The sequence below is a fragment of the Balaenoptera musculus genome, chromosome 1 (genome assembly GCF_009873245.2).
Source record: "Balaenoptera musculus isolate JJ_BM4_2016_0621 chromosome 1, mBalMus1.pri.v3, whole genome shotgun sequence".
In the NCBI taxonomy this organism is placed as follows: Eukaryota; Metazoa; Chordata; class Mammalia; order Artiodactyla; family Balaenopteridae; genus Balaenoptera; species Balaenoptera musculus.
In genome coordinates this window covers 87569643-87582603 of record NC_045785.1, presented here as the reverse complement: position 1 = coordinate 87582603, position 12961 = coordinate 87569643, and positions in this window count along the sequence as shown.

Here is a 12961-nt window from a genome sequence, read left to right as displayed (position 1 = left end):
GTAGTAATCATTTAGGATGCTTTGTATTTCTGCAGTGTCTCTTGTAGCTTCTCCTTTTTCATTTCTAATTTTATTGATTTGAGTCCTCTCCCTCTTTTTCTTGATGAGTCTGGCTAATGGTTTATCGATTTTGTTTATCTTCTCAAAGAACCAGCTTTTAGTTTTATTGATGTTTGCTATTGCTTTCTTTGTTTCTATTTCATTTATTTCTGCTCTGATCTTGATGATTTCTTTCCTTCTACTAACTTTGGTTTCTGTTGGTTCTTCTTTCTCTAGTTCTTTTAGGTGTAAGGTTAGATGGTTTATTTGAGATTTTTCTAGTTTCTTGAGGTAGGCTTGTGTAGCTATAAACTTCCCTCTTAGAACTGCTTTTGCTGCATCCCATAGGTTTTGGATCATCATGTTTTCATTATCATTTGTCTCTAGGTATTTTTTGATTTCCTCTTTGATTTCTTCAGTGATCTCTTGGTTATTTAGTAACGTATTGTTTAACCTCCATATGTTTGTGTTTTTTAAGTGTTTTTCCCCTGTAATTCATTTCTAATCTCATAGCATTGTGGTCAGAAAAGATGCTTGATATGATTTCAATTTTCTTAAATTTACTGAGGCTTGATTTGTGACCCAAGATGTAATCTATCCTGGAGAATGTTCCGTTTGCACTTGAGAAGAAAGTGTAGTCTGCTGTTTTTGGATGGAATGTCCTATAAATATCAATTAAATCTATCTGGTCTATTGTGTCATTTAAAGCTTCTGTTTCCTTATTTATTTTCATTTTGGATGATCTGTCCATTGGTGTAAGTGAGGTGTTAAAGTCTCCCACTATTATTGTGTTACTGTCAATTTCCTCTTTTATAGCTGTTAGCAGTTGCCTTATGTATTGAGGTGCTCCTATGTTGGGTGCATATATATTTGTAATTGTTATATCTTCTTCTTGGAATGATCCCTTGATTATTATGTAGTGTCCTTCCTTGTCTCTTGTAGCATTCTTTATTTTAAAGTCTATTTTATCTGATATGAGTATTGCTACTCCAGCTTTCTTTTGATTTCCATTTGCATGGAATATCTTTTTACGTCCCCTCACTTTCAGACTGAACGTGTGCCTAGGTCTGAAGTGGGTTTCTTGCAGACAGCATATAGATGGGTCTTGTTTTTGTATCCATTCAGCAAGCCTGTGTCTTTTGTTTGGAGCATTTAATCCATTCACGTTTAAGGTAATTATCGATATGTATGTTCCTATGACCATTTTCTTAATTGTTTTGGGTTTGTTTTTGTAGGTCCTTTTCTTCTCTTGTGTTTCCCACTTAGAGAAGTTCCTTTAGCGTTTGCTGTAGAGCTGGTTTGGTGGTGCTGAATTCTCTTAGCTTTTGCTTGTCTGTAAAGCTTTTGATTTCTCCATCGAATCTGAATGAGATCCTTGCCAGGTAGAGTAATCTTGGTTGTAGGTTCTTCCCTTTCATCACTTTAAGTATATCATGCCACTCCCTTCTGGCTTGTAGAGTTTCTGCTGAGAAATCAGCTGTTAACCTTATGGGAGTTCCCTTGTATGTTATTTGTCGTTTTCCCCTTGCTGCTTTCAATAATTTTTCTTTGTCTTTAATTTTTGCCAATTTGATTACTTTGTGTCTCGGCGTCTTTCTCCTTGGGTTTATCCTGTATCGGACTCTCTGTGCTTCCTGGACTTGGGTGGCTATTTCCTTTCCCATGTTAGGGAAGTTTTCAACTATAATTTCTTCAAATATTTTCTCTGGTCCTTTCTCACTCTCTTCTCCTTCTGGGACCCCTATAATGCAAATGTTGTTGTGTTTAATGTTGTCCCAGAGGTCTCTTAGGCTGTCTTCATTTCTTTTCATTCTTTTTTCTTTAGTCTGTTCCACAGCAGTGAATTCCACCATTCTGTCTTCCAGGTCACTTATCCATTCTTTTGCCTCAGTTATTCTGTTATTGATTCCTTCTAGTGTATTTTTCATTTCAGTTATTGTATTGTTCATCTCTGTTTGTTTGTTCTTTAATTCTTCTAGGTCTTTTTTAAACATTTCTTACATCTTCTCGATCTTTGCCTCCATTCTTTTTCCCGAGGTCCTGGATCATCTTCACTATCACTATTCTGAATTCTTTTTCTGGAAGGTTGCCAATCTCCACTTCATTTAGTTGTTTTTCTGGGGTTTTATCTTGTTCCTTCATCTGGTACATAGCCCTCTGCCTTTTCATCTCATCTATCTTTCTGTGAATGTGGTTTTTGTTCCACAGGCTGCAGGATTGTAGTTCTTCTTGCTTCTGCTGTCTGCCCTCTCCACATTGTGTAAATATTGATATATCTTATCCTTTTCAAGAGCTACATTGAATGATTTTACATAATCATTCTTTTGTTGATAGGACTTAGTTTGTTTTCAATTTTCAGTGTCACAGACAATGTCGCAAAGAATGTCATTGTATATGCCTTCTACACACAGATAGGTATTTCTTTAGAGAATATATCGAAGAGTGCAATTGCTGAGTGATAGCGTAGGATAGTTAAAAGTATATTTTGACTTCTAATGGTACTTATGAATTATTTCCTAAAAAGCTGTGCCAACATACTCTCCTACCAGTAGTGTATGACAATAGGAAATATCCCACAAACCCAATATGTGATAGTATCAAACTTTAAAGTGTTTTGCTAATTTTTGTGTTATTTTTAAATTGATTTGTATGAGCTCTGTATCTGTTGTGGGAAATAATCCTTTTCCCATTATAAAGATTGAAAAATGTATTATTCTCATCTTTAGCTTTTCTATTCTGGATATTAATCCCCTCTTTGTTTTATAGGTTGACAGTACATTTTCCCAATCTGTAGCTTTTTATTATCTATCTACGTATCTATCTCTTTTTCTATCTATCTATCTATCTATCTATCTACCTTTCATCTATCACATCTTCTTTATCCATTGATCTGTTGATGGATACTTTTGGTTGTTTCCATACCTTGACTATTGCAAATAATGCATCATTTAACAGGGGAGTGCAGTTATATCTCCAATATCATGTTCTCATTTCCATTGTATATGTTTCCTGAAGTAGGATTGCTGGATCATGTGGTAGTACTATTTTTAATTTTTTGAGGAATCTTCATACTCTTTTTCCTAGTGGTTACACTAATTTACATTCCTACAAACAGTGCACAAGTGTTCCCTTTTCTCCACATCCTCACCAGCACTTGTTATCTCTTGTCTTTTTGAAGATGACCATTCTAACAGGTGTGAGGTGCTATCTCATGGTGGTTTTGATTTGCATTGCTCTGATGATTAGTGATGTTGATACTCTTTTCATGTATCTGTTGGAATGGTATTGTATTTTTAAATTTCAAATCCCTTTTGTTCATTCCTGGTATATAGGAGAGCCTTTGACTTTTCTATGTTAACCTTATGTCCTGAAAACTTGCTTATAGTTGCTTATTAGTTTCAGGAGGGTTTTTTTTCGTTAATCCTTGTATGTTTTCTACATAGGTCTTCATATCATCTGTGAACAAAGTCTTCTATCTTTCTTCCCTATCTATATGCCTTTTATATCCTTTTCTTGTCCTTTTACATTAGCTAGTATTTCCAGTACGATGTTAAAAGGGAGTGGTGAAAGGAGACATCCTTGCCTTGTTCCTGATCTTAGTGTGAAAGCTTCAAGTTTCTCCTCATTGAGTATGATGTTAGCTATAGTTTTTTAATAGATATTCTTGATCAAGTTGAGGAAGCCCAATCAGTAACTTTGTTTTTTTACTTTTTGAAGTTTAAATTTTGGTGTAGTCAAAATTTCAGATGTTTTCTTTATGGCTTCTGTGGTTCTATATTGTTTTCAAAAGCTTCTTCTATCTAAAGGTATAAGCATAAGTTTCTATAATGCACAATATAATTTTTCTTCTAATGTGTTTAAGGGTTTTTTTTACCTTTATAGCTTTAATCCATGTGGAATTTATTTTTTGCCAACGGTGTGAAATAGACATTCAACTTAATTTTTTCTCTAAATTTGAGAAAAAATTCAGTACATGTCTATCCTCTCCCCACTGAGTTGTTTTACTGCTATTATCAATTATTGCACATTTATCCATATGTGGGCCCATTTCTGGACTCTATGCCATTACAATAATCCATTGGTCTCTTCCTGCAACAATACCATAATGTTTTAATTCCTACTTCCTTCTGACTTTACAATACCCGCCACTTGCATGTTAATATTACCAAACTAAATACCATGTTTCCCAGAAAGGATCCTGGCACAGAGTAGGAGTTAAATTGACATTTATTGAATTTTTTTCTTTAGACTTTGAATTGCCTTTGGCAGACTAAAAAAGTAATGTACTTGAGAATAAGATAAATTGGCTTTTCTATTCTGTTTTCCATCCTCCCATCTTAGAAATTTTGGATTCAAGTAAACCCATTTTATTAATCCCCACCCAGGGGAGAAGCTGGTAAGTCACAACTCTTGTATTTATAAATAGTTGTGTTTACAGAAAGATGTTATGGGCTGGAACCTCCAGTAGCCCTTATCGTCAAGGGTTTAAAGAAATTGCAGTTCTTCCTTTTGATTGTTATTATGTACCTTTAAAGAAAACGGCATGATTTGGACATGTTAACTAACTGAGAAAAATATATTCCACAAACATTGCTTTCAAAATGTTTTATTGATGATTTTAAAATTTAAGTCCATGTCAACAAAACAGCAGAATACACAACATGAAAGAATCAAAAGTTAAATAACTGGAAACTTTTGCTAAAAGGGTGAATTAGATTAATAACAATATTGTGAAAAGAAGTCCTGAATATGGTAAAAAAGGCAAATAAACCTAAGGAGGATAAGGACTGAAATAAAATAACCCTAGAGACGATTACCCTGTTTGTCAATTAAGTCATTTCTCATTGCTGGGTGGGAAGTAATTTTATTTTTAATTTTATTAACTATAATCCCTTTTCAAAGTCATTTGGATTTCAGTCAGAATAAAGAGCAATATACTTTTAAGTGTTTCTAAAATGTACATTAGAATAACTTACTGCTTAAATGAACTAATTAATGCATGATAACATTCCCCCACTTGCATTCTTATGAACTTTTCCTTTTATTATTCATCATGGAACTGTTTTGCATTTATGACCCTTATCCTTTCTGAATGTTTGTGCTAAAGCAGTAAATTTAATGTATTTGATATTGTTACCTTGAGAAACTATGGCTACAAATAAAAAAATCATTGGTCATTATAATTCATCAGACACTGTAGACAGTAGGACGTAGAATAGGAATGGCGCCTATGTATGCCTTAGTAGAGAGCTGAGGGAGGCCAGGGTTGGGTTTTGGGGAAAAGGAAAAGTGGGTCTTGCTCTTTCTGCTGACAAGGTTTTTCTTTTGCTAAAGTCTTTAGGTTATTGATTCTTAATCATGTGCCAGGCCTAAGAAGAAAAGCACTTTGCAGCAGTTGGGAATCTAAGTGTGATTCTGTGTGGCACCGATAAACCACCTTTTCTTTGGTCCTACTAGACTTTCACTCATATTCTATAAGATATCTAGCTCTTGTTGGATATTTAAAAAATAATGAGAAGAAATTTAATTGCAATTTAGTTCCTATGATAAAAATTACTTCTTGAAAATCAAATTGTTTCAAAATATGTTCATATCTTAAATTGATCCGATTTAGTGTTTAGGGGTAGGGTGAAAAATCTTATTTTTTATTTGCATGTGTTGATGTACGCTACTGCCATTTAAATAATTTTAATCCCATAGTGCTTTGCATTGCTATTAGATATTATTGAAGCTTTTAAAAGTTCATTATCAGATTTCCTAAAATAAAGGAAATAAAAGCAAAAATAAACAAATAGGACCTACTTAAACTTAAAAGCTTTTGCACAGCAAAGGAAACCATCAACAAAATGCAAAGACAACCTAATGAATGGGAGAAAATATTGCAAATGGTATGACTGATAAAGGACTAATATCCAACATATAAAAACAACTCATTTCAAATATTAATTAAAGGTAGAATATGACAAGGGTATACCTCTTAGTCCTAGTTACAAATATTTTTTCTTGTCTGAGTTTTTATATAGATTTGGCAAAATTAATGATGCATCAAAGCCTTTCCAAGACATTAAAGGTAAGAAAATATTTGTAGATTTGAAACATTAAACTTACTAGGGAATCAAGCATATTATCAATTAATTGGAATTAGACAGAGACCAGTACAGGAAGAAATAGTGGATAAATAACCTCTTTCATCTTATAAATAATAACTGGTCTGAGAAACCCCTTGATCTTCCTTATCTGGTAGTTTAGACTCATATTAATACTTCAGTTACAGCCTAAACAACTTTCAAACACAGCTGTAAAGAGAAATGTAAAAAAATATGGATAAATGTCCTACAATTCTATACTTTATTGGAAATTCCTACCCAAGTGACAAATTTATTAGAAATTTTACCATCTTAGTACTTTGATGCCTTTAACCACTTAATAACATAATCCATTAGGGGATATTTGTTGAGTGATTGTGCTTAATGTAACCACATTCCCTCATTTCAAATGAATAAATGAATACGAAATGTGGTTGTTTATACATTAGTCTAAGTATATGTAGGACTAAGTTCAAAGTATAGGGAATAAGTTCCCTCCATGAACACAATCACTCAAATATGTTCAAGTTAAAATACAATATTTTTGGTATTCATTTACCTATGGGAGGAATCCACATTTCCAAAGAAAGAAACAATTTTCTGAGTGCATTTCAGAAAAAGGTCACTTGGGTGACAAGCTCTGGCTGGCTATGAACTAATTGCGTAACTGAAGGAACAGCACTGGAGGTAGATTCTTAAATATAAAAAGCTGTTTGAGGGACTTCCCTGGTGGCACAGAGGTTAAGAATCCACCTGCCAATGCAGGGGTTTCAGGGGACATGGGTTCGAGCCCTGGTCGGGGAAGATCCCACATGCTGCGGAGCAACTAAGCCAGTGAGCCACAACTACTGAGCTCGCATGCCACAACTACTGAAGCCCGCGCGCCTAGAGCCCGTGCTCGGCAACAAGAGAAGCCACCGCACCGCAATGAAGAGTAGCCCCCGCTCGCCGCACCTAGAGAAAACCCACATGTAGCAACGAAGACCCAACGCAACCAAAAATAAATAAATAAATAAATACATACATACATACATACATACATACATACATAAATAAATAAATATATAAAACTGTTTGACTTTGAAAAACACCCCATAAATACATAACTCTGGATTTGACCTAAGCACATTGGCCCTTGCAATCTTGGGGTAATTGGGTGGATTTAGACTCATCCCTGAAATCCATTCATCAGAAAGAATACTAAACCCGGTACACATATAGTAGAAGTTCTCTATTGTAAGTTATAATTTATAATTGTAGTTTATCAGTTAGTCACTTAATTTGGCTTGTGTTAGTTCTCGATCACCTTTAAATGAGCTGATTAAAGCTCAGGTTTTCTCACTGGTTGTTAAGATAAGGAGGAAGGTGATAAAAGACCCAAATAGGTGTTTCTACTGACTGCTGAGTAGTTCTCCTAAAGAGGAATGAGGGTCATTTAGCTCAGTGTGGACCAGGACAGAGATTACGTACATAGTTCCCTCATTACTCTATTTTGGAACAAAAAATTGCTGAACTCTCTAGAGGAGAAAGTGAAAGGCTATATTTTAAACCAGGCAAAGACAATATATAATCAAATAATGAAGAGAGACCAAAATGAGAGAATCATTAGCAAATTAATTGGACATTTTTAGTCAATTCTAAATATATTGTTTAACTTTGCTTTAGCACTGCTGCTTAAATAACAAAACAACAATTTAGTCACAGGGAAAGAAAGATGCAAAATATAGACTCAATTAACTTCATTATTGTGACACTAAGAAAATTAATCTCTTGGTTATTTGACCTAAGAAAAAAATTCAATAAATCATGTATTCACAGGGCTATATACCTAACACAACGTTTTCTGTGTTTTCCTTCCAGACTCTGGCAAAGTAGCAAAAAACATGACTTTGAAGTTCAGGTCCCTGGATTTACCTGCTACTTAGTACCAGAGTGGCTTCGGTCAAGACACCGAGCCTGTCTGAGTTCTGTTTTCTCTTGCTTAAAAAGTGGCAAATGTTTCCTTCCTCACAGACCTGTTGAGAGAACAATCAAATAGATCTGTGCATAAAAGCACACAGTAAACTAGGGAAGTGTATATTTAACTAGTTAAGCAAATAATAGGCATTCCTTATGCACAAGTGCTTATAGAGTCCATGTAGAAGTTCGCTTAGTTCTAAGCATCCTCTGATCTATACCAATATTTCACTTGCCTCTGCGTTGGGTCCTACCAAAGGTTTTCCTGCAATTATATTACAGCTAGGCAACCTCCTGTTACAATTGTGAGGTCAGAGAAGGTTGTCTCCATTCTTCCTCAAACCATTTTCCAGTCCATTTTTCCTTTTCAGATCCTACAAGATGAACATAGGACATAGGACTTCCTGTGAAAATTCTTGTAAAGATGTCATGAGAAATATGTAACTCCTTTTAAAAAGTGCTTCAGACATGGAAAGAGATATTATTATTCTATGTTTCAAAGTCTCTCATTTGTGCAGGTGAAAAACCCTTGAACACCCACACTCAAAAAATACCTGTACAGTAATTTAGGACTGTCTCACACCTCCTACTTGATGAGGGTTGGAAGCAGATTTACCTTATTTTGTTTGCTTTTTTGTGAACCTCTTGCCCAGTAGGTTTTCTCTCTTTTCTTTGGATTGTAATTTGTATTGTTTTTAGACTCTCCTGTTGTGTTTACAGATTATTATCATTACTGGAGCCTTCTGATGCAGGCAGGTTCTGATTTTCCCTTATATGTAATTCACTTCAGTGCTGCTAGAGGCTTGCACAATATGCAGATTCAGATTAAACAGTAGCTCAAAATTAAGTAAAATCAGATACAATTTTAGATTATACATTTATAGACAAAGTTTGCATTTAAGTTCTGCCTCTTCCATACAATCTAAAAATAGTTTACCCCCAGACTCTTCTGGATGAACATGAATGATTCACCAATCTCAAGTTTCAGTCCTTGAGTACATGATAGTCATACTTTAAAAAAAAGGAAAATTATTGGTTCACATCTCTCCATTCCCTTCTGTTACACCGATCCTTCAAACATGCATAAACTGGACTTCAGAATGCTTTGGAGGAAACACAAGTTTTGCAAAGTCTGCTTCTTGAACCAGGGACCATGTCTTTGTATTAAGCACATTCCAGGTACATAGTAAGTTGCTCAGTGAACACTTGTTGATTTTAAGTGAATAGAAAGAATGGGAAAAGACTCTGGAGTTGGGGGTAGGAGAGCATACCAGAAATAAAAGAAATACACAGGTTGGAAAGTAAGTCTTAAAAACCAGAGGTGTATGAGCCATGTGAAGAAGTCTAAAGTAGAACTTAGAATGAGTCAGAGTTCATACGGTGTAACCAGTGCTGTATTCCATGGGGAAACTGGGGTCTGAAGGATGTGTTCAGCAAAGCTAGCTGAGTCTACATGTTGGCAGAAGCAGAATCCAGGGTTCTCAACCAGAGTTAAAAGATCTCTCTTTTAGAGAAGACTGGGGAACATGTTGAGAGAAGGGAGCAGTCAGAGGATCCTAACTACAAAGGTAGTGGGTGAGTGAGAACCCGTCTGAGTATTGTGATAGGAATAAGTAATGCAGAGCAGGAGGAAACATAATGGCAAATTGTACAGGTCAGGGTGAAGGGTGGAGACTGACCTAGTAGCCTCTCTTCTGTACTTCCTACTTGGACATCAAAAGGTCAAAAGTCACCTGTATTGTAGGATGGTCAAGATGCAAAAGCTGTCCTGTAAGGAAGAATGCTAGGGTGGGGTTGAGAGAACTGAGGCTGAGACTGGAATACAAATCCTGGAACTGAAGTTTGGCCTTAGGACAAAGACAAATAGGATAAGGTATATTAAAGCTATTTAAGAAAAATGCTGTAAGCTTTCTAAGACCTCTAAGCCTTATCAGAGGTAAATCATTTAACATTAGATAAGACCTCATAGGACATAGTTTTAAAGAGAATTCCCATAATTAATACACTTTTGTACCAATGCGAATACAGTTTTTTTCATTTAGAATTTAATATTTCCATGTTTTAAAGCCCTCAGAGAGATAAAGGATTGGACCATATACAAAAGAGAGTATGTCTGACTTTAAGAGAATTGTAAGAAATTCACAGAGTTATGGAAAGGCTGTTCTTACAGGTATATACAGACCAGGAGCAGTGCAGAGTCAATCAGAAAGTGAATTGGAGACAGAACAAATGGGAGGCTTTTGATCTAGCTAGAACTTGACAACATTGCAAATATGGCATCAGAGATAACATTTATATAACCAGAGCACTAGAGAAATAATCTAATTTACAGTAGTGACATGTCTTATAATTTCTAGTTTCTAGAACTAGCCATTTCCTCACAAATATTAAGGTCTGTTTTTTAGTATCACAACCTGTTTTTAAAATCACTGTTTTTCTGATAATTTATTCAAACAAAATACCATTGACAGGGATTTAGATGGAATAAGTTCTGCTTTGGATACATACCACTTGTTTGAACAGATCAGAAAATGGAAGGCATTGCTGATATTTGATTTTTTATGCTATGTATTCCTTCCCATACTTATAACAATTATATGTTTTAAAAGTATTGTTTGTTGTATGCATACCAAATATAACTGTTTGAAGAAATGGCTGAGTTTCTTTAGCACTGGAAATACGTATTTAATTATAAGCTTTCTGAACCTCAGAAATAATTACTTCATGAAGTAATTGAATCTCATTTCCGTTATAATAGAAGATATTTTGATTAGTACAAGATACAATTACTTCACTTATTAGGCATCTGATAAGGTCAACTTACGCTTTTAAATACAAAGCAGCTTAAGTGTCTAACAGACATTAAACGTCTGGCATACATTTCAATACACAGTCTCCCCTGAAACGAACGCAAAATTGCATCCATTAATGGAACATTGTACTGAATGCAATAAAATCAAGTTACTGTCTTGCAACTTCTTCATGCTATTACAATCGTTCTTGAAGAAACCTCAAAAGGAGTGATTAATGTGAATTTTAACTGTTAGGAGTAATTTATATTTGTCTACACTAACATGCATTCCTTATATTAAAAGGGCACAGGAAATACAATTTATTGATTTGTGTCATGAATCTACCCAGAAAGTATAATGCTAATGATGGTTACAGTCAAAATTCAGAAGAAAAGGAAAACGACCAGTATTCAAAGGATATTAATGTTTTGTTTCAAAACTTTTTTTTCTAGAAAACTAGACATATTTGAGCATAGTCATTTTTGATCTTTCTGTTCTCTTATGTGTGAGACACCTACAGATAGCCCTCCGATTCTGATTAAGGTGAAAAAGCCCCTTCTTCAGTTGAATGCACAATTATCTGGTATGTAGAAAGCATTTAAGAATAAGACCAAATGTGGTACAAAAATACAATTCTTTCAAAACAGAGAAAAATTTCATAAGCATAGGCTTCGATCAAACTGTGTCTTTCTTTGCTAACCAAAAGTAGTTAGGGTAGTAAGGAGTGGTCGATTTTTCCAACAAGGTTGAATGAGATCACTGGGTGTGCTTGGGGACGTTAACAAGATTAGGTGGATCCACAGAACTTGAGTTCGCAATCCATTGGTGATTATATCATGTGAAAATTTACAATGCATTTCAAATCTAGGAAAAAGTTGAAGTTAATAATTTTTATAAGAAAGAGTGATAATGTTACTTATTTTGTAGAATTACATTTCCCACTCTGTCTAGATACACACATATTCATTGGGACAGGTACATACAGACTCATATACATCTATGTACATGTACAATCTTATTTTTCCTCAAGATTTTGGTACTTTTGATTATTCTTAAAAGTTTACAAAAAACTTGAGGACTATAACAATTTTTTTACATGATTTATAAGATATATGGGTAGCAAAGGAAATCATATCTTAACATGCCTTTAAATATTTATATATAAAACTGAAAAGCCAACAGAACTAATAACAGAGTACAGCTGAATGATGCAATGCAAGATAAGCATGCTAGCATTATTATATTTCATGTACAATAGCACAAAAACTATGCAATTCTATCTGAACTACACAATTCTATCTGAATAACTTGTCACTGTACTGTTGAACATAACACTGAGCAGAGTAAATATAGATACTTCCTGTGTCTCTGAATGGGAAGACTAAAGGTTTTATAGATGTAAGTTTTCCTTAATTAAATAATAGACTAAATGCAAACAGTAATGGGGATTTTATGGAACTTCAAGCTGATTCTAAAACTCATATAGATGAGCAAATAAACAGGATACTAATACACATTTGAAACATTTATATTAAAACATGGTATTTAAGGACTGTCAGTATGGGAACAGAAAAACAAATGAAGGAACCATAGTACAGGGCCCAAAAATAGATCCATGTACCTGTGAAATTTAATTCATGATAAGATACTTAAAATTATCAGGAAAAGGATAAGTGCTGAAATCCAGCTGACTTTCTATAAAAAACTCCTACCTCACACTAAACACACAAAAAATTCCAGAACAATTCAAAGCATAATATAATTTAAAGACTATTTAAGAAAAAACGAAATATAGGGGGATGTTTTTATAACCTTGCAGTAGGAAAGACTTCCTACGTGAGACACAAACTCAGAGGCCACAGAAGAAAACTGACATATTTTGACTACATGTAAATTAAGATAACTATATGGCAAATAAAACCATAATACAAAGACAGTTAAAAGATAAAGAATAGATTGGGAGATTATATATATATGTTCAAAGGATAATATTTGTACAAGAGAGTTTCTACAAAATTGTATTAAGATGCCAGTGAAAGAAATGGAGTCTAGATAGTTTATATGGGGTTAATAAATGTTTTCTTAAAG